Source organism: Corvus hawaiiensis, chromosome 24, assembly GCF_020740725.1.
Source record: "Corvus hawaiiensis isolate bCorHaw1 chromosome 24, bCorHaw1.pri.cur, whole genome shotgun sequence".
Classification (NCBI taxonomy): domain Eukaryota; kingdom Metazoa; phylum Chordata; class Aves; order Passeriformes; family Corvidae; genus Corvus; species Corvus hawaiiensis.
Window position 1 is genome coordinate 6,975,571 of NC_063236.1, and position 22,082 is coordinate 6,997,652.

The 22,082-nt window shown below is 51.2% G+C and overlaps 2 long non-coding RNA genes across 2 annotated transcripts in view; one reads left to right on the forward strand and one right to left on the reverse strand.

Moving 5' to 3' along the window:
* Positions 1-20,886, reverse strand: LOC125337570. Its single transcript, XR_007208100.1, has 2 exons — positions 20,733-20,886; positions 1-6,600 (listed from the first exon to the last, which is right to left on the reverse strand). It is a non-coding gene; the product is annotated as an uncharacterized LOC125337570 (long non-coding RNA).
* LOC125337569 overlaps positions 19,852-22,082 on the forward strand; it is a 6,977-nt gene continuing 4,746 nt past the window's right edge. Inside the window, exon 1 of the long non-coding RNA XR_007208099.1 lies at positions 19,852-20,495. This is a non-coding gene — a long non-coding RNA (uncharacterized LOC125337569). The remainder of the gene's footprint in view (positions 20,496-22,082) is intronic.

Below are 22,082 nucleotides of genomic sequence, written 5' to 3' on the forward strand. Positions count from 1 at the left end.
TGAAAAAGTCAAATCAAGTTTATTTTCACAAGAGAATATCTCCAGTCATATTTTATTCATGGTTTCCAGCTCACACAGCTCCACTGCTTGAGATTCTCTGCAGGAGTATTGGTGCCATGCAGGGGGACTGAATGGATTCCATCTGGGACACATGGGATTAGCTCTTTTCCAGGGGACACCTCTCCAGATGAAGTGGATGTGCCGCCCTGTTCCCATGCTTGTGGTGCTATTTTGGTACCTTCCAAGCAATCTGCGGGTGGGAGCCCTGCCCCTGAGCAAGCAGCTGGAGGATGATAATGCAGCTCAGAGGACCAAGCTGTAGTTTTGCACAGCAAGTCGCCAGGACTGCTGAAAAGCCAGATTTATGGAGAGAGGGCTGCATTCCTTCGCTGCTTGGAACTGCAGCATCCCCACCCACCAGCTGTGTCCCAGCCTCGCTGCAGCTACGCCCTGTCCCAGCAGAGGAGCCTGAAATGAGCTGCTTCATTCTGGGGACTCCCACGGCCCAAGCAGCCAGGTCGCGCTCTCCCTGTGCCTTTGCTCAGGGTGAAATTTGAGGGCTCCAATTTCTCTTTGCTCTCTCCCTCCTACTTCATCTGAGAAGGTGTCCTCTGCTTGCCCTCGCTCCCTGGTGTCTCGGATCTCACGCGTCTCCCTGGCAGTGAGATGGTCACGATAATGGCCTGAAATGTCCTTCCTGATGCAGCCCTGATCATGTTACAGCTCCACTCGTGGTCTTGATCCTACTTACTTTGGAAAATGGCAGAGGGATAGCCCCATCTGCTCCTAAGAAAGAGAAGAATTAACAATTCCCTGTCCCTTGCCAAGGGCCAGAGCTCTGAAGCGTGACGACTTCTCGCATGTCTGTTGTCAGGTGACGGTGCCTGGGAGAACCCAGAAGGATTAGAACTTGTTCCCTTTTGGCTCATGGCTCTTCCCTACCTGTCTCCACTTTAGGACAAGCTTTCAGTCTGAATCATTGGCTCATCCTATGTAAATACCCAGGAGCCTTAAACTTCCCCGCCTGGGTTTGCATGTGAGGGAGTTCAGTTGATAGGGATTATCAGATTAGAAAGAACCACCCTCTAACTCTGTTCCATGGGACAGGCTGGGAACTTATCCAAAACAAAATGCGCTTCCTGAGCAGGGGCCAACCAGCCAAATCTGATCAGCTCCCAGGGCTCTGGGTCCACAGGCTAAGCTTGCCCTTGGGTCTGGTTCTGAACCCAAACTTCAGAACTGGGCACAAGAAAATCAAATCATGAGCTCAGATCTGTCCCATTTATACAAAAGTATCTGCTCCCCTCCAGACCTGAGGACAGACCAGAAAAGATCAACACACTTAAAACACTTTACAGCTTGAGCCCATCTCCTGCAAAAAAACCCCAGGATTGAACACTGGGAGCTGCTATGCAGACTCATTTCCCTGGTTCTCTCGCACCTTAAAGAGAGGTGGGTTCTCTGGAAGCAGGTGGCTCCATGCTCCAGTGCCTGAGGCATGAAGCAATTCCTGGAAGAATGCAATTCTGGATGCTGTAAGAGAAACACCCACTGAGTTGTTTAACAATGCCTCGCTGCGTTTTTGGATCCTCAACAAAGGAAGCGAAGCCTCAGGAGCTCCTCCGGTGGTTTTGCTGCTCTTTAAGGAAGGCAATAGACTGTATAGTTATCACCTGAAATGGGATCAAATCCCTCCCACCAAACTATACAACCTACTACCTCACCTCCACAGAGCACAACAGACGGATCACAGGCATGGATTTGCTTTACTTGCACCCCCTGCCCCCACATCTGGTGTAGAAGTGGATGAGGAGACCTGAAGACCTGACTGTCTCCTTAGGAAAGACAGTAGATTGTATAGTTAGCTCAGAGGGAGGACCGGACTCCACAACTATTCAATCTACTACCTCAGCCTCAAGGACAGCTTGGGACCATGGCAGCCTAAGGCACTGAGATGATCCTTATCCAGGCACTGGGATGAGCCTTATCCCAGCATCGGCTGCTCCACAGGTCCTGTGAAGAGAAATGCATGAAAAATCATCAGAATTCGTAATGTCAGGGGAGAGGAGTCATATCCAACCTTGTCCCGCAGCTCTTTCTCCTTCTTCAAACCTCCTTCAGTCCATTTGGACTATACCTTGTGCTTGGCAATCACACTGGCTGCAGACTTCATGCACCCAAGGGTGCAGAGAAGCAGCAGCCCTGCTCTTGGAACCTCGGGCTACACATGGAGATAGCAGAGCTCTCGGGAAGCTGCAGCAGTGCCAAGCACACCCAGCCAGGCTGACCTCACCTCCTGAACACACAGCGTATCTAGAACAAACCTGCCAGACCAGATAAGAGAATCCATCAATTTAGCTGCTGTGCACTCCAGGGAATTGAGCAGATTAGAAATAACTGAGTACAAGGAAGCTTTTAGGCTGCAAATGTAATGGTATCGAGTACATCAAGGCAGATCTTATTTCCTAAACAAATGAGTGCAACATGCAGCCGTGCTGTCCCTCTAATGCTCCAGCCCAGCCAGGCAGTATTAGCATGGATCCGAGACAGACTGGCTTCCCCCCAAGCCCTTGGCTCACCTTCTGAGGCTTCTTCATTCTCTGTACACCCAAATACAGAGGCGAGGTATTAATCTGCTAGTTTGAAAGAAATGTGTGAGGTTCTTTTGCAAGGAGAAAGAATTCCCCTTGGAGATTAAAGGAAGCCCTAACGACGAGGGAGCCACGCCAAGCAGGCTGCATGTGCAGCCCAGCACAGACCCAAAGGACAACTTCCCATGGGAGCTCAGCAGGAGATGTTCCCAACCTCTGCAAGCGTCTGCCGAGTGCAGTGGTGGGAGAGGAGGGGGCTCAGGCAGAAATCTCCAAAGGAATAAAAGCTGCCTAATGCTTTGTGCTTCTGCAGCTACCAGGCAACAGCCTAAATATTCCCAAAGCTTTGGTGAACTGCTGTAGTGGAATCCTTGTAAGAGTTTAGGATGGCCTCGGGTACAAGAGTATCTTTGCAGCAAGGTTTGGGAAGTGCCCTTTTCCAGAGCTCTCCACAGGCTCTCCTCACTGGCATTCAACACAGTCCAGGTAATTCTCTTAATTTCCTTTGACAAACTGATCCTTCACAGGGAATGACCCACTGTGCTGGACCATCTGGCCCAGGCCTCTCCTGGTGTGACAGGGTATGAACAACGTCAAAAACCCAACGTGGTGGGACTGGTTCCTACAGCATTGAAGTGCCCGGCCTATCCCCGGTGCCAAGTGCATCCCAAACAGCCTCCTGATGGGAAATGCCATTTTTATCAGCTTAGAAAGAGATGCACAGGGGTTGCACATCCCTTCTCAGCACATGCAACACCAGCCAGAGCTTCAGTGAGGTTACAGCCAGGCCCAAGGGTCCATCAGGTCTGTCACTGCTCAGCTCCTTGGGGACAGAAGGGTTAGTTTAGACTAAAGTGTTTCAGCTTCCCAAAAATTAAGCTGCTGCCACAAGCATCGAGCAGGAGGGTGGCAAGAAAGCCAGTGGATGCTGCACTAGTCAGGGACTGGGAGGGTGGTCCAGGTGATTCCTGAGTGATGCATAGAGGCAGAGGATGCTCATCTTCTCCAAAGAGACTTTTAGCAACTGACCTGGAGGAACAATTTTTCCTGATTCCCTATCTGGTGGCTTATATTACTTTAAGCACATAAACCAGATGTATCAGGCAGGCATGCAAAAGGTCACTTTTGATACCATTGCAGACAACAGGCATTTGGGCCAATCTCAAACTGTTGGTGGGAAATTACATTAAATAACTCTGAGTTCACATAGATGTAATTATACATGGAGAGAGAGAAAAAAAATCCCCTCTGACTTCTATAAGTAAACCTGAAAACAGAAGACTTAATTATAATAATTGTCTTAATGAGTAAAGGTATTGGGAATACCCAGCTGCTGACTCTGGAATCCTGATTTTAGCAGGATCTGTGAAGAAAGGAGTCAAACAGGAGGATTTATGGATCAAACGGGGGGTTTTTTTATGCCCAGTAAGGATGACTAAGAGCATCCTATCCTTAGTATTGCTGTCACACTTGTTTGTCCTACACAAATTGCAATGACAGGAATTCCCCCTCCTCATGGCCCGAGGTCTAAACCATCAAGATAAAAGATGAGGAAGGAAGGACATGTGCCCAAATTTGCCTGGATGTGATGTAGCTATGCAAAATTCTGGATAAAATATCCAACAGGGTCTGTAGGAGTCAGAGGCCCACACCCAAAGCCTCTCACTGCCTTCTGAGATTAAACCCAGTTTTGGAAGATTTCTGGATATTTGATTGCCAAGAACGGGACCTCTTTGAAAAACAGCATTTTCTGTGCAGGCCTTAAGGCAGTGGCCCTGTAATTTTCACTGTCCAGATTCATATGGATTCCCTCAAAATTGGTCAGATTTGATTTTTACAAAAACACTTGATTGGTTTCTGCAAGCACGAAGGTCCCTGTGCAGAGTGTGTCACTACATGGTCCCATTGTCTACAGGTGCTTGGAGGTGTGGGGAAAATTGGCAGATACAGAGTATGTTTTTTCACAGCAAGATCCTCCAGGCTGGAATAAAAATGGCATTTCCAGTCCAGCTTTCAGACTTGTTTTTGGGATCAAGAGGTGACCTAAACTGCTCCTCATTTAACAGGGCTCCGGGTGGCTTGTGATGACCCCAGCAGAAAACCCAAGATGATGCCCCCCAAATTTTGAAGCATCTTCACGCCAGAGATTCCTGAGCACAGCCAAGTATCTGCGTTTAAAAGGAGCCCACCTCGGAGAGGAGCTGGAAAGGCTCCGAAGCTTTGAGGAGCTGATCTGGTTTATTAAGGAGCACTGAACGAAATGGAGGAGGGGGGAGGAGGAAACCATAAAACAACAAAGTCTCTGCTTTAAAAGCAGACACCGCTTTCAGCCTTTGTGAAGCCGCGGTCCCGTGTCAGTGCCAAAACATGCCGGGGACAGGGAGGGCTTCTCAGTGGGAAATCAGGACCCTGAATCTCCAAGAGGATTTTCAGCCTCCTGGAGCTGGGGCAGAACCGGCCCCGACTCCCTGGAACAGCGGCACTGGCACAAAATGGCCGAGTGTGGCCATTTTGTTCCCTTGGCTTCATGTCCTCCCAACCTGGCAGGGATGGCAAAATAAAAACCAAACAGACCCAAAAAAATTGAAAAATCAAACCCAAAATAAGCCAAAAGAAGCGTGGAAGGTTTTCAATAATTCCCCAACATTGTGGGGACCCACAGCGCCGATTGGAGCTGCTTATCCTGGCAGCAGTGAGGAACCCGCTCACAAGAAAAGCAGAAAACAGACCAAAAACCCATCTTGGACACACCCTGTGCCATGGGAAAGCAATAAAAAATGACATTTGCCAAACTAGCCATGAAGACAAGTTGTTTGTAACTTCTCCCAGGCCAGGCAAACCTCTCAGCAAAGCAAGGCCAACCATCTTCCCAAACACCCCATCCTAAAGTCAATATTAAATAGCACACTTTGAAATAGTTAATCAAAAGTACCGTGAAGAGGGAAAGAGAAATGGAAGTAAAAATATTTACAGTTCAATCCTGCAACCGCCCCTGTCTCTCAGCAATGCTTTTACTCCACACACTTTTAATGACATAGGGAGCATTTCACATCAACTTTGTCATCGCATTTATCATTAAACAATTAGCAGGTATCTTTATAAATAGCTGCTCATCACTTCGGGGTTGAGTCCTATCAGATGTTTCTAAACATCTGGATCATTATTAATGAATCTGATCCTGTCATCTATAGTGCAGGCATCTGTAACCTGCTTGTTATATGACTTATCTTTTATTAACCCTTCCTAAACGCATTATTAGAGGTGGCCATAAAGGTCACGGTTTTTCTAAACGTTTGTGTATTTTCCTTATAAATTTGTATATAATTTACTGTCTCCTGAAGCAAAATTTTTTTCATAAAAGACAGGCGCTACTGATATTTCACAGAGTAATTTCACTAAATACTAAAAATAAGAGGTAAAAAATATCCTTCAGGCTTATTTTTACCTGTTCTGTACTCGATTCTATAGGTTAACTCAAAAATCTAAAGAAAGAAGATTTCTTTTTCTGTAACACTCTATAAAACTGTTCTATTAATACTGTTTTCCCTCTCAATGTTCAGTTCATAAGCTGCTCATGAAAGGTGTGCAGGTAATGTCTACCTCTAACATAGATTTTGACCAAATAATTAAATTTGCACCGTGAAGCACCCGCCCAGCGCCCGCCTGAGCAGCCCCGGCTCCGGGACTACCGTGGCCCTGCCACTCTCTCTATTGTCTGTTTGCAAACAAGCCAAGGGGATATGGAGGCAAATCAAATACCTTTCTGTGCAAGAAAAGCCATTTCACCTCTTTCTGCTCTCCTTCCCAGCTCCGCTCTGGAAGGGTCTGCTTCTCTCCACATGTCTGGAAAGCCACTCAAGGAACGGCAGGACGATCATTCCAACACCTTATCAGAGCCTGATCCTCCCCGTGCCACAGGGCAGGGATCTGCTCCTCAGAGTGTCCACGAACAAAGCGACGTGGCTACTAATGCCAAGACATCCAGGCTACTGAAGGAAATGCAGAATCACTTAAAAAAAAAAAAAAATCACTTTTATTTGGCGCATGTTCTGGTGTTTTTGCCCCGCTTCTGCGCAGAATTTTATGGTAACGCCACCAAGTTCCTTTAAACTTTCAAGGCGTGTTCCTGTTGATGGTGTTTCTGTTGTGTATCACACCTTAACGTGTGCAGGATACACACAGAGTGCAGTAAACAGCTTGTGAGCACAGCTCCAGCCTTGGGAGAAAAGCAAGGGCTTAAAAAGCTAAGAACAGCTATTGCTTTAAATATTTAAATTAAGATGTTTTTATTCCTGAGATGAAAACTTTCAAGGCAAGAAGGCAATAAACAAACAATCCCTAAAAAAATATCCTCCGGATTACATCAGCTAAATCCAGGCAGTGCCAGCTCAGTGGAAAGGTCAGATCCCGTATGCACCAAAAACAAGAGGACACACAACAGGTTAAAATGATACCGTCCGGCAACGACCGGCTCTGGTCATACCAAGCCGATGTGTAAAACCATCCGCCCGTCCAAAAACAAATTAAGACAACAGTGCTCTCTGGTACTTTATAAATCCAGAAGAAAGGAGGGCTGTTTTATTGAATATAGCGAACAAACCTTTCCATCCGGCTATTCCGTGCAGCCCCGCGGCTCTGCGTGCACCGAGTAGCCCTTACGCTGCTCATACAAAAGCTCAGTTTGGCAATTCCAGGCATTTTCAGTGCTCAACATACGCCAAAACTACCCACTCTCTGCCTCTGCCTTTGGTCTCGTTCCAAAATGTCCTTTTTTTTTTTTTTTCTCTTTTTTTTCCCCTTTCTCTCTCTTGCTACAGCTGGTGCCACGTAGAGACGGGAGAGCTGGGCTCGGACATGGCCGCAGCCTCCAAAAAAGAGCCAAGTCCCAGCGTCCCGGCTTCCCCCTTCCAGACGGGAAACAAAATGGCCATGGAGCAGCCATTTTGTTTGCTGCGGGATGGGAGGGAGAAGGGAAGGGAGGGGAGACGCAGGCCAGGCGGGAAGGATGAGGGGGGAGAAGGGAGGGCGTCAATTCGGCAGGAGCCCAAAAGCTCTGCAGCCATGCCCGGGCGTGTCCTCTTTCCTCCTGCGGGCCCCGTCCAGTCCCACGGCAGGACTGAGCCGGAGGGATGGACACGGGGTTGGTTTTCCAGCCCTCCCAAGCCGGTCGAGCCTGAGTTGTCTGGCCTGACACGGGTTACACTTCCCTTCCTGGGCCTGGCTGGCACCTCCATCCCGCCCAGAGGGTCCGGCCCGGCTGCTGCCAGGCTCTGCGAGAGCTCCTGAAGGGAGCCGGGCAGGAGAGCGGAAACCAACCCAGTAACGTCAAACTCCTGAACTTCCCTGGGCAGGAAATGGTGTAAATAACACCCGCAGGGAGGGGGAGAGGAACCCGGCCTTGGGGACAGCGTGGCCTCTACAACACGGATCCCAACGGCACCCGCGGGAACAGTGGTGCGAGCTTTCCTTGCTCGCTCCCGTCAGGATGAGCCTGCCTCAGAAACAGGGGCTCTCTCCAGCAGGACCTTGTGCCCACAAAAAGCCTCGTGAGCTCCAAGACTTTTACCTTCCTGCCCTTCCACAGAGCAGCACCACAGCTGCCCATCCGAGCAACGCACCCATGGCTTGAGGAACCGGAGATGCCTCTCACTGGACCCTCTTCTCCCAAAAGCACAGGGCTGAAGTCTCAGTTAGCATCCAACAAGACACACAGATGAATCTCACCCTCCACCACAGATGTTATGTTCCTCCAAATCCTGACCAAAACCAATGAGAGGTTTTTAGAGCAAGGCAAACACCTGACAAACCTGTTTGGGAGTACCTGGCATGGGAAGACACTTAGGAGGACACAAATCAAACACCCCTGGGCTTTCTGCTTCTGTAGGTGGGACAAGCCATGAAAATCAGGAGTATTCCCAGGATTTAGGACTGGTAAGATCTCCCCATTACAAGTCCTATCCCTTAAGGATATAGGGAACTGGAAATGCCAAAAGGCAGCACAGCTTTGAAGCTGTTACAGGACCTGTAGGAAAATCCTGTAAGGAAGGTTGTCAATAGATGAGGCACTTTGTGCTGTATTCACATGGGATAAATTTAAGTACAGGCAGCTGGACCTGCTCAGCTTTCTCGAGTCAGTGGGGAGGGTAATTTCTCTGCAGAATAATTCAGAGCAGAATCATAATGGCAACACCTTGAATTATCCTGTGAAAAAGGTTAAATCTTTAAGATTTTTTTAACAACCCCTATTCCTCCCTACCTGATCCTCACCAATTTCTGGTAAAGTAACCTAAGATCTTCAGGTGAAAATGGTTATGGATTTATTAGTAATTTGCTGTGATTGATTAGGCTTATTAAAATGTCCCTGAAAATAAGCATCACCTGTAACAAACTCCACTGAGAGCCTGCTCAGGGTATCCTGATTTCTGGTATGGGTTTTATGTGGAGCCATGTGACCCCACAGGTAGGTTTGTGCACTTTGATTTAAACTTAAAGCCTGGGAAATTTGAAGGTATTTGAGAGATCCAAGTCTGGTTTATTTTACTAGGCTTTGGGAAGACAAGGCTTGCTTGAAAATGTCTTTGCATGGAGAGAATAGTGACTTTCTTGTGTAATATTCTCCCAGGAAAACCAGCAAGACAGGTTGGAGAATGATGACCAAAGGGCTCTGGATGTATATAGGAACAGATCAGGAATGGCCACATGCAGCATGTCAGGCTGAAGCTAAAAATGAAACCAAATTTCAGCTACTCTGGCACCAATAATCTCTTCTAGAAACCCCCTGACAACATGGGGAACTCTCTTTTGACCCTTATTCCGAGTGAAAGTGAACAGAGCAGGACAAGACACATTTACAAGACACGCTTACAAAATGGGGTGTTTTGCCTTCCCCAGTAACAGGGCCCCTTGCATCAGCAGCACCTTCCTGGTGGTCCTGAGATGGAGAAATATGGAACTGGGGATATGCACAGGGCTGGGATTGCTGAATCTACCAGTAGCACACCCAAAATTGCACGTAGCACCTCGGCTCTAGCTGGTTATTCCATAAATCTTAGTCAAATGGGGGTGCATGGGGGAAAGATGGGAATACAGAGAATAAGCAAAGGGGGATGTTTGGGAAGCTTATAGAGGGGAGGGTGTCTGACGTGTAAGCATGGGAATGAGACCAGGAATGCACAGGTTTTGTGGACCTGGGAGGGAGCTGAGATGGTTTGTGTCAGGAGAGGGAGGTGTGAACATGATTAAAATGCTGGAGCTTCACAAAGGACAAGGGAGGATTTGCTGAACGGGGATATTTTTGTAGCCTCCAATCTGGGCTGCTGTGGGCTCAGTAAACTGGTGGTAGATTAAACTGTGGTCGTGAAAGGAGTCCCTTCTACAGGACAGGCCACTTGCTTTGGTGCCTTCTGCTTCTGTGACCTCACCAGGTCCCTCATTCAAGGCACTCCCTTGACATTCCAGTGTTGAGGAGGGCTGTGGTTGCCTGGGCTGGTTGGAAGCCAGCAGACTGATCAGGCACGTGGCCCCATAATTAAACCCCGTGAGATTCTCCTCCCCAGGGATGTATCCCTGCATGCAGGAGTTGGTTCTCATTCCTCTGCACACACATCCTTGCTGCTGAGAATTCTCATTTGAGAGTAGGTAGAGCATGGAACGCCTTCAGGTCAGAGCTGGGTGCAGAGAATAAGCCTCCCCTTTCTGTTGGGGATCAGGGCTCGTGAGAAAGGGTCTGTGGTGCTGTCATGGGTCTTGCAAGCCAAAGAACTCTACCCTTGTGCTTCAGCTCAGGGTTTTTTCCAACCACGTAGCAAAGCTGTGGAAATCAGCTGCTCATCATCATGTGTTGGAGTCGAACAACTTCCTCAGCATCAGCGTTTCCCCTCTGGCTGTTCGTTTGAATCTCTTCAGGCCTTATCCTTCTGCTCTGATCACACCCCAGCGAGCCTGTACAAACACAGCCCCACTGTCATTCCTCGTGTGCTCTCTCCTCCCCACATTGGCCATTTGCTCATGAAATTCAGAGTAGATGAAAATGTGAGTGAAAAGCCAAGGTGGTGAGAAAAACTTTCCTTGAAAATAAGGAGAAGTGGTTTTGGTTTCACTCCTTGGTTGGTGCATGTGGGTGAAGCAAATTGCCTCCTCTGAGTATTGGGATGGATTCAGTTCTTCTCAGGTTTGTCCAGTGGTACCTTCCCTCACTGGCCTGAGCACTCCCTCGGGAGTTTTTAGGACTCCTCCATTTCTGTCTCAGGGAATTTATGTGCATAAGGCAGCAGCAGCAACAACAAAATAATTTGGGATGGGAAAAAACAGACTTAACAGCTAAGCTCCTGCATCCAGTCTTAGTGAGTCACTTTGCCTCTGTTTCCTCCTTTGGGAGACAGATATTCCCTACCTGGGATGCTGAGAAGGTTATTAGTTAATGTACTAATTAACCGAATGTGCTTTGAGCAATGGAATTGCTTGAGGCAGTGGATCTCATGAAGGTCTAAGTCTAATACTGGCTTTAACAAGACTGGGCTCCCAGTTCTTATCAGCTGGGACACCTTGCCCTCGGCCAGGGAGAGAAGAATTGAACTCCTATACATTATTCATACTGTTGGCACAGCACTTTCGAAGCACAACGGCCGGAGTCCACCCAAGCTCTTTCCTGCCCGATTCTCCCACCACAGATGAAGATGGAGCTGCCGATGGAGCTCTGGGGCTCCAGACCAAGGAAACACAGAAAAACCCCAAGCCAGGGTTTTTGACAATATTGCTGATCTTTTCAGTACGTGCCCAGCAGTCTGTTTGTGACCCACATCCCACCCTGCTCTGGAGCTCTTCTCACACCCAGCGCAGTTTCTCCTCTCTCTTCCAGAAGCTGGATGGTGGCAGAGAACTCTCTGTCCACTGAAGTGAGATGGCTTTGCTTTCCATATCACTGGAACCCATCCCAGGCTGGATTTGGAGCTGCAGCTGCCATGAATCCTGCAAGCCAAACCACTTGAGACTTTGGCCAGTCCTGAGCTCATCCAAAAGCCATTTTGTCCAGCTTCAGGCACCTTATGTGTCTATTGAGGCAACTGAACAGGGATGTCAAAACCCATAGTGGAGATTTTAACCTACTGAAAGGTTCCAGTCGAGGCTGATGAAGGTTGTTTGCCTTGAATTCATGTTTGGTATGAATACAATCCTGCTCAACCCTGCACTGCATCAGGGTGCCAAAGTTACCCCTTGAGAATGACACTGTCCCCAGGCCTGGGGGGGGCTGAAGGAAGAGAAACTGAGACGGTTTAGATTACTCAGGGAACTGAGTTTGATTTCCAAACGTGGAACTAAATTCTCCTTCCACACCAGCTCTGCGAGCTCTGAAACCCTGCAGGTTTAGCTGGTTCCTCCCCAGCTGGAACAGAAAATGCCAGGCAATGTCACAGCTATTTCTTCTGCATCACATTTATACAATGCAAAGACTGAATTGTAAGAAGCTGAAAATCATAATTAGGCAGGCAAGAACCTACAGTCTGAAAAATTCATCCCTCTTTAGTCTAGTCTGAGGCATGTATTGTATGAGGTTCTTAAGAGCTGAGTTTTCAGAGCTGCATTTTCAGAACTGAACTGCTTCTGCAAGCAGGGCCCCTAAAATAAGCAAGATTAGCAAATGTTCCCACCTCCAGCAGTTCTGACGATGACACCAACAGACAGATTTTCATCACCCTTTTGGCTGAGCCCTTCTGGAACTGTGGACATATTTTCTACAGGCAGAATCCTTTCTAAAACTCCCCCTTTGCAACATAGAAACTGTACAGATCCCTAACTGCAGCCAAGTTTGACCACAGATCCAGCTCTCGGCCCTCTCTGTGGATGCAAAAATGTTTTGGAGAAACAATATCAATATGGCTTTGCTAATTGATGGTCTTGTGTTGGCTTTGACCCATCAGTTGATTGACCATCCTCAACTGTCATTTCCTAAAACCCAATTTTTTTTCTGCTTGTTTATCTTCCCCGGCCTTGTTTGCACACAGCCACCACCCAAAAAAACCTCTGTCCAGGGAGTGGGATTTATCACTCCTATTTCAGTAGCAGCAGAGCACGGAACAATGTAGGGCCTATGAAAACAGGTACTGCTGTTTTCTTTTGCTTTTCATTTATTCCTTATGGTAAATCAGTGCATTCCAAACCAAACAAAAATCAGAAGATTTAGGACGTGAAGAGCAGCCTGGAGCAATAAAACAGGGGCTGAGGACAGGTTGCATTTAGAAATGAAGCAACAAGTAGCCCTTGAAAGCAAATGAAATGTTTAACCTGTGCTGCATTCCTGACATTGTTCCTGGCTGTAGTGACACTTTGGCACTCGGCACATGGCAGGAGCTCAGGTGCCTGGATCCCTGAACGCTGCACACAGGGCAGGACTGGGCTGGGCACGTAAACTCCCCAAGGTAGGGACCATCTTTATGTGGACAGCACTTGGTGTGACAGGTCCCTCAGGACACTCCAGTGACCACCAGGAAGAGCTGTTTAAGTGGAGGTTGACACCCTTTGGGTGTACAGGACACCAGGACTGGGAATTGTAACCTGTAGTTTTGTCCCAACCCTGTCACCAAGCTCGACCTTTCAGAAGACCCTAAAGGACCACACACGCTTGAGCCACTGCACTACAAAAAAACATTGATCCACATACCAGCTCCTCTTTTGATTTCATTTCAGCCCAGGCTGGTGCATTACCTGATGTTTGTAGCCCACTGCAGGGCTGTCACGTTTTTTGCACAGTCGGACAAAACTGCCAAGGAAAAGAAATTGAAATGAACCCTCAGGATCCTGCACCAGCACCTACCAACTTTACCAGTGTTCTTACGGAGCAGGACTGAGAGCCCAGTCCCTTCCCCGACCATAAGGGGACCGTGTGTCCTGTGCTCAGGATCCCACGGGATGAACAAGGCTTTAAAGCCAGGCAGCCAAACATAATCCACCTTTACCTGCTTGTGGTAAAGCTGAGCTGCGATGAGCAGGCAGAGTCTGGAAAGCTGAACTTATCTGTGTGTCACAGCGATCCCTTTGAACTTTGGAGCCCTTTGGAGAAGCCGCCCTCCCCCCAGAGCAGAGGCTTTTCCTGGGCTGGGTCCCGCTGTTTGCTGGGATCCTGTTGGCTGCAGCTCCCCCGGGACTGCCCCAGCCCGGCCCAGGCTGCCGAGCCCGGCGGGGAGCGGAGCAGGCGCTGCCAGGCTCAGAGCGAGCCTTGTTCTCAGCGTGCCTGGAGTGGCCGTGGCAGACAGGGATGAAAACAGTGCCCGGGAGGCATCTGCCTGCAATGGGGCGTGCGCAGCTGATGCGCAAGGATGAACAGATGGGTTGATTACACAGGGAGAAATGGACACTAATCGTATCCAGATTCACCAACTGCAGGATTTCCTCCTGAGCCCTAAAGTACAGGAAGCCCTTACCTGCTTCGTTATCCTGTCTCTGTTCATTAGCCCCTTCCCCCGCCCTGGGAACCGCATCTCCGCTAATCCCCCGAGCAGGGGAGGGCCCGGACTGCAAAGCTGAGATCCAGATGGGAACTCCTACCGTGCTCAGGCACGGCTGGATCCAGCCGCAGGTCAGGGGCAGATCCTCGCTGCCAGCTCCAGCACAGCCAGGCTCCATCAGCTCAACTTTCCCTACTCTGTGAGGTTTTTTTGCCAGGCTCTTCTTTTGCTGCTGCCTCTCTGAAGAGCCAGGAAGATTTCAGGATTAGCAAGAGCAAGGTGAACAACAAAGACTGTCGGGGTTTGACACATCACTCTGTGTGTCTCCACATCTCTGCTGAGATGCAGCCGCTCCTGGGGTGGAGTTTGGTGTGTGTTCACAGCACGTGGCTGTTGGGGACAGGGAGAGAAGGAGGTTTTGTGGATTGAAAACAGCAGAGGCAATTCCCCAGCAGGCTGTAGGATGACTGGCCAGACTGAATTGGGAGGTGATTTTGGAAACCTCATCTGTATTCTTGTATCTGGGAGACTGAAACGTGCTGAGTGGTCGGGTTTCACCACCTGCTTGGATTTTCTGCAGTGCCACCTTGGAGAAAGGAGCAAAGCCCTTCTGGACACTTTAATCCATGTCCCCCTGCATTCATCCCAGCTCTCTTCAGAGGCACTGATGTGCTCCCAAAGCACAGCAGCTGGAGGGATGATCCCAGGCATCCTCCCTGTGGGGCTGCTCAGATCCAAGGGTCTGAGCCCAATCCTTCTCCCACAAACAGGAGTTCTGGGAGCAGATGTGCAGAAACTGAAGCTGTTGATCACGTTGGCATCAGCACCTGCCCTGACTTTTGGTGGAGTCTCTATGTGAGGAGTTTTCTGCTTGGAAAACTGTAACCCAAGTTGTTTCTCTGAGTTGGGCTTTTGGGACCTTCTCTCCTTGCACGCCCAGGGCGCCTCCACTGCCAGCCTGAGCTCACGTTTCTGTTGTCAAACTTGATGCAAGCAAATTAGCCTGCTCCCATCCTTGTGCCTGCTCCCATCCTGCTTCCTGCTCCCCATCCAGATTCGCTCTGGCTCCACATGCCAGGAGTGCTGCCCCTGCAACCTCTGTTCCCCTCATCAGAGCCGATGCCCAGTGCCAAGCAAACCAAGACTGAAGGATGGGAGAATCACTCCCTGAAGTCTTGGTGTTACTCGCAGAACCTCCCAGGCCTTGCAAAGCCACTTCAGGTCTCCACGCCTGGCACTAAAACACCAGCATGGACCATCCTGTGAGTCCAAACCAGACCTGAAGATTGAGATGAAGGTGGCTGTGGCTGCCCTGCAGAGCCCTCAAGCTGCGGGGAGGAGGAAGAGGAGGAAGCACAATGTGTGTCATGGTCTTGCAGATGAGGAGAAACCTCCTGCCCAGTCCTGCATGAGCCTGGGATGCATGGCCACCTCCCTTGGGCTGGGCCTCCCAAGCCCAGCAGGATGATGATGTGCTGGCAGCAACCACAGAAGAGAAAAGCACTGGTGCGGGAATGAGCAGGAGAGGTTCACATGAAGCTACCACCCCACAGACCTCCCAGAACAGGGGGATATTTGGTTGCCTTCACCTCAACAACACAACCCCCCTCCTTTCTGACTCCACAGATCTCACCTCACACAGCGTGTTGGTTGTGTCCTTTGCTGGGCTGCTTCTCATACATTTTCTGTGGCCAAGACTATCTGGAGAGCAACCTTAGCATGCCAACCCTGCGTGTTTCATGGGCTTTCCAGCTGCAGAGCCAGACAGCACAGCTCAGTGCCCATGAGCAACCCTGCAATAACAAACTGGTCACCTCCTAGCTTTGTCCTCCCAGACCTCACCTTTCACAGCAGCCAATTATCACCAAAGTTAAACAATAGCTACGAGCAACTCCAACATAAAAAACCAGTACCACAGAAAAAAGCTAGAGAGAAATTAGGGACTGAGAGAGGTGTCAGAGAGAGAAAAACACTGCAGGGAGAAAAATAAATGGTATTGATTCTTCTGAGGCCCAGCTGTGGGGTGGTACAGAGGGTGAATCAGATCTGGATGTGTTTGGACACCATCTTCCCCATGGTGCACGAGGCTGCCGGCATCAGCTCTCCCTTGGATGGGCTTCTACAAGGATCTCATGAAACTTGTACCCCCAAATCCCTTGGAACAATTAGTGGAAAGGCTGAGGGTGAAGCCCACAGAGGTCAAATTAGTCTCATTGCCTTTTACCCCTTCTTTCCCCACCAGAAGTGGTTGCTGGAGTGGTGAAGCTGCTTACATGGATGGTCCAGCATGGGGGAAGCTTCTCCCCTCAGGTCTGGCCCGTGGAGACACAGAGCTCATCATTTTCTGCAGCTGTAAATCAGGCAGTTCCCACAATGTAAATTTTGCTCTTAGTTCTAGGGCATTACAAAAGAAAAAAAAAAAAAAAAAAAAGAGGAAAAAGAAAAAAGGAAATCACAATTCAAACTCTGCCTTGGCCAAACTTGGTCCTTTTAAGGAAAGGAAATTTCCCAGAGCCACCCTCGACAAACCTGGGGGCCTGATCCTGCTGTGAGGAATGTCTGTGCAAATCCAGAGTGGCCCTGCTGCCTGCTGGGGGTTACAGCAGCTGAACGAGGCTCCAGCCTTGGAGCAAAGCTCCTGGTCTCTTGCCAGGAGATGGAGCAGAGCTCACACCAGAGCAGCCTGAGAGCAAACTGGGGATTCAGAGGCAATAAACAGCAGAAAGATCTGACTCCCCCTTTCAAGAATTCGCCCTTTCTGCTGAGCCATGTTCTGGAAGCACGAGCCCTGTTTTGCTGTGAGCTGCATGGAATAAAACAGCTGTGTCCCTTGGCTGGACGGCTCTTCCAGGGGTGCCAGATGTTTTGCTTAGGACACGTCAGAAGAGCCTTGCTTGAGTTCAGACTTTTTTTCGTCTCAGGCTGCTTACAGGAGCTTCAGTGGGTTTTTGGAGGTTTTTTTACATTTGCTCTCCACCACATTTTTACAGGAAAGCAATAGGGATTGGGAGCAAATTGGGAAAGGTCTAGTTTCACCCCAGCCCCTCTTTGTACAAATAATCTGCAAGGGAAAAGCTGGAATGATGAGTGCTGCCTTTTCACTGGAATTAAGGGTCTGAATGTAACCTGCTGTGTCCACACACTGCTGAAGAGACCATCCTGGCACATTTTGGGGGTCAGACCCCACGAATGCCTGACTGCCCTGAGCTCCACAATATGGGAATTTCAGCTGCCAAACCAACCGTGGGGTGTTGTGGAAACGGCACAAGCAGCAAGATCCAGGACTGGACCCCAGGGTCCCAGCCACCAAACCAGGGTGCATGAGGCCACACAGCTCCCTGCAGGGTCAGGAAGATGTGAAATGCCGAGGCCAACATCTCTGGGAGGCTGTCACCATCCTGGTGGGTAAGGCAATTTTGGGAATGTCCTCAGAGCACAGCTGATACAGCCAATGCAGGCTGGTGGGTCACGGAGGCAATCGAGGGCCGGGGCATGTGGGTGCTTTGTGGCCAGTTCGAAGGTTTTACTGTAGGGCCATGTGTCACTCACTGAAAAAGGGTTTTTTTCAGAGAAAGGAGGAGGAGCAGAGAGGCTGGGCAGGGGGGAAGAGGAGGAAAAATTTGGTGAAGGAGGAGGGGTGGCTTTCATGGCTCCGAGCGCCTGCGGAGTGCACGGCAGCCGGGAAGGAAGACCCTGCCCTGCAAACAAGCTGCTTTTGTTGTGTCCCAACCAGGCCTAAATTAAGTTTGACAGAAAGAGGGCAGATTCCCCCGCGCCAGGACAACCCCTGGGCTCGGGTAGGGCCGGGCCGCCCTGAGGACCTTCGGCTGTGCCAAACCTCGCCCCGGTGCGAGGCGCGAACCTGCACGAGGCCGGAGGAGCCGCACGGCCCGGGAATATCCCGAGCCTTCGCAGGGCTTCCTCCAGCAGCACCCGGGAATATCCCGAGCCTTCGCAGGGCTTCCTCCAGCAGCACCCGGGAATATCCCGAGCCTTCGCAGGGCTTCTCCAGCGGCCCCAAGGCCGCTGTGGCTCCTGGAAAAGCTGCCTCCTGAGCACCCCGTCCCGCCCTGCTGCTGGGCATCTCCCAGCCCCGCGCCCGCCCGGGCACGCCGTGCCAGTGTGGGGAACCAGCCAGCTTCTAAACAGTTAATGCTGACAAAACCAGGCGGCTTGAGTTCCCTCCTTCCCGGACCGCTCCTGGTGGAACTCACCCCCTTCAAATGAAATAAAATTATCCTCCTGCTCTGACCTCAGCCGGGTGTCCTCCCTGCTGTTCTCTCGTCCTCCCTGTCCGTCCATCCGCTCTTGCCGTGCCCCCACCCTGCGCTGGCGCGGCCGGGAGTGCCCGTGCCCAGCGTTCCCACCACATTTGCTCCGGCTGCCATGTTGAATTGCAAATCCGACATGATTCGACAGATTTTCCCCCGTCGGTGGTGCTCGGTGGGGAACTAAAGAGGCACCTGGGCGACAACGCCCAGCCCCAGGTGGCTCTTGGGGACGTCCCGGGTGCTGGGGCGAGGGCAGGGAGAGAAATCACCCTCCAGTTCTGCTCCAAACGCTGCACGTAAGGACCTGCCTATCTGCTATACATCCCTCTCTAGGAGACCGATTAAAGTCGGGTGTTTTAGCACCAAGGGCCGGAGGACTCGGCGGGAAGGGATTTCGGGGAGAAGGCAGGTTACAGCAACAACAAAGCAACGGAGCAACTGGAGGAACAAAACGTTATTTCAAATCAAAGGCAAAAAAACCCCAACCGCACGAGCAAAAAAAAAAAAACAAAAAAAAAAAACCAACCAAAATTAAGAGTGAGGTTCGATTTCGTACCAAGGCAGCAAGAGAGACGCACCGTGGAAGAGAGTGGTTTTGTTGTTGAGTAGTGGCTGGATTTAGCTCCGCTTATCCGGACAATCATCGGGGAAGGATCCTTTTCCGAGAAAGGCCAGTTTGAGTGAGACAGCTTTTTTTTTCCCTTCTCTCGCTCGCTCTCTCCCCTTTCCTTCTCCTCGCAGCTCAACGCCAAGAAATGGGCGGTGCCTGGATGCCAGGCTCCATCTGAACGAGACACCCAAGGCCAACGGAGGCTGGCACAAAGGCGAGCTGGCAGGAATTCCTGCACTCGGAGCCGCGCGCCTGCGGGACGAGCCCGCCGCCTCCCAAAAAATCAACCTCCGACACCGCCCGCTCCGGAAAGTTGCCCCATCAGGCTCGAAAACACCCTATGAGGCTCAAGCACAGGGCAAAAAAAAAGGACAAGGGGAGGAAAACCCCCCCCCAAGACCTCTCTTTGCATCGACACAGGTTAAACAAAAGGCCTGGGGAGGTGGATTATTTTTTCCACCCTCCCCATGCTCCTTTTCCCGCCTTCCCATCCCTCTCCTCCCTCCTCTTGTCTTCCATCGTTGTCTCCCTCGCCCGCCGCCCCGGCGTCCAGGCAGAAATGAGCCCTTGGCTCCCTCCTTCCTGGTTTTAGCACAACAGGAGGTGGTGGGTCCTTGAATAGGAACACACACACCCAACATGAGAGGGACCCGATGAGGGGAAAAAAAAAAAAAGAGGACAAAAAATATATATACACACACAAACAACAACCCACCCGCCATGGAGGACGGTTGGGAGCAGTTGCTGCCGAGGGTGGCAGATTGGGGGTGGTTTGGGTGCCAGGAGGTATTTTTGGCCTTATTTTGTTGCTGCCCGAGCACCTGGGTCATGCCGATTGTAAAAGGGAGTCGCAGCGGGTTGGGGAAGGGAGCGGAGGGGGGGGCAGCTGGGGTTGGTAGCGCTGCTGGGGAGATGCCAAAAAACCAAAACAAAACACGTTTTCATTTTGTCTGCACCAGCCTGGGCGCAGGCGAGCGCGGGAGAGAGGGAGGGAGAGGGAGGCGCACGCCAACAGAAAGCTGCCGTGCTCAGACGCGGGCCTGCGGCCACGTCCCTCCGCAGCCGCCCCAGCAGCCGTTCCCGCTCCCTCGTCCCCCTCTCCCTGCCCACCCGGCTTCGCCTGCCAAGTCCGAGTTGGCACGGCTCCCCCGGCTGCGCCGAACAAAGCCGTCACCCATCCCCGAGCCGGCGCTGACAGTAAGCAAAGTGACAGGCGCATCTTCCGCATGTTAATCCAAACGGCGAGAAGGCGAGCGAGCGGCAGAGGCCCCCCCGTGCCATGCACACACACACCCCCCCCCACCGAGCCACGCACCCCACCCTTGGCACCCGACAGCCCCGGTGGCCTCGTGCGGGGATGGCGAGGCCCCCGCCGGCGGGAGCACTGAAGCCTCCTCGTCGGCGAGGTTTAAATTGAGCCGAAGCCCTGCTCGGCGGGCAAACGAGGCCACTCGGCATCTGCTGTACCTGTTCCCGCTGCCTTCATCTCGCCTTGGAACCGTGACAAGAGCGCACTCGCCTCTGGTGGGCTCTCAAAGCCGCGGGTCTGTAACCCTTTGCAGGAAGTTGGCACCGATCCCAGGTAGGACTTTACTCCTCGGCTCTCGCTCTCTCCCCCCACCTCCGCCTCCCGCTCCCTCCCCTCCGCTCCCCCACCCATCCTGTCCCTTGGGCCCCTCTTGCGTCCCCCAAAACACCACCCGGCCCCCACTCCCCCTCCGCTGCTCACCCGCCTCGTTGGCCGGGGGTAGCGCGGGGGGCGGCCAACGGCTGCTGGGCGCCCACCGAGCCCTCGTGCCCACCGCCCTTGCACACATACCCTGGAAGGATGACCTGGGCAAGACAGAGAACAACAACTTCCTGCTCCGGCTCCCTAAAACGCCTGTTTCCACGCAGGGGTTAGGCAGCGCGGCGAGACGGGGGGAGCTGGGAGGAGGTTTGGGGGTTTGTCGTCATTGAACCAGGCTTTTTTTCTTTTCCTTTTTTTTGGGCTTTTTTCTTCTCTTTTTTTGCCCTTTTTCCTTTTTTTTTTAGCCTTTTTTCTATTTTTTCCTGCCTTTTTTCCTTTTTTTTAATGCCTTTTTTTTTTTTTTTTTTTTTTTGAAACATATATTTTTGCCCGGCAGTCCAAACCCAACGCGAAGTGAAAGGAGGGGAAGAGAAATCAAATGGGAAGAGAATAGCTCCAAGTCGGCAGGACAATGCACGGGAAACGGAGAGATTAGCGTAGCTCTCGAAATCCATCACGCCCGCCCCGTTTCTGAACCGTTCGCCCCCGCGCCTCGTCTTTTTTAATTCTCCCAGCTCCTGAATTATTCCAGTCCACGAGCGGGAGGGGAGCGCACAGTCCGGAGTCCCTCAGAGCTGCCAAGAGCATTGCAACAGGAAAGAAAGGAAGCGGGAGAGGGAGAGCCAGGCAGAGCTCTCACAATCGAGCAGCGAGAAGAGCAAGGAAAAATTAACATCCAATTAGTGCCGTGTTTAACGAGGGAGACAGAGGCGGCTGTTGTTTTATTGCCCTGTTCTTTTCAGGCGCATCTGACAGGCAGCAGGGAAGGCACCCCTGCTCCGAGTGACGTCATCATTTTTTATTTTTTAATTATTTCCCCCCCCCTTCCTCCCCCGTCTTTCCTCCTCTAAGTTTCGCACAGACGATCTCGGCAACTCGGCCAGGGAAATTCGGGACTTTCTCGCATTCAAGCCACCGGCTCCCCCCCTCCACATCCAGCCTCCCCCCATCCACCAACACCAATCCCGGAAAAACAACAGCGCCAACCCACCCCAAAGTCTTTGTTCTTCCAAAAAAAAGAAAAAAAGGAGGAAAGAAAAAAAAATCAACGTTGGGATGAGAGCTGGAGGGAGCCTGGAGGAGGTTTCTCCGCGTGCGCGTCCGAGCGTGTGCGTGCGGCGGTCGGTCCCTCTCCCGTCCCTCTCCCCAGACGCTTGCTTGCCTTGTAAAACTTTGCTGCATGTGACGCTGCTCCGGCCTCCTCTGGCAGCCTGACAAGAGCCGCCCGGCCGCAGAGCGCAGGCGGCTTTTCAGGGAGAAACTCCATTCCGAGGGATGAGAGCATTCCCATGTTTGCAGCAAGGGCCGGCGGTACCTCGAGCCAGGGCCGCAGCGATGCCGGCCCTCGCCATGCCGGCCTGACCCTGGGATCACAGCAGG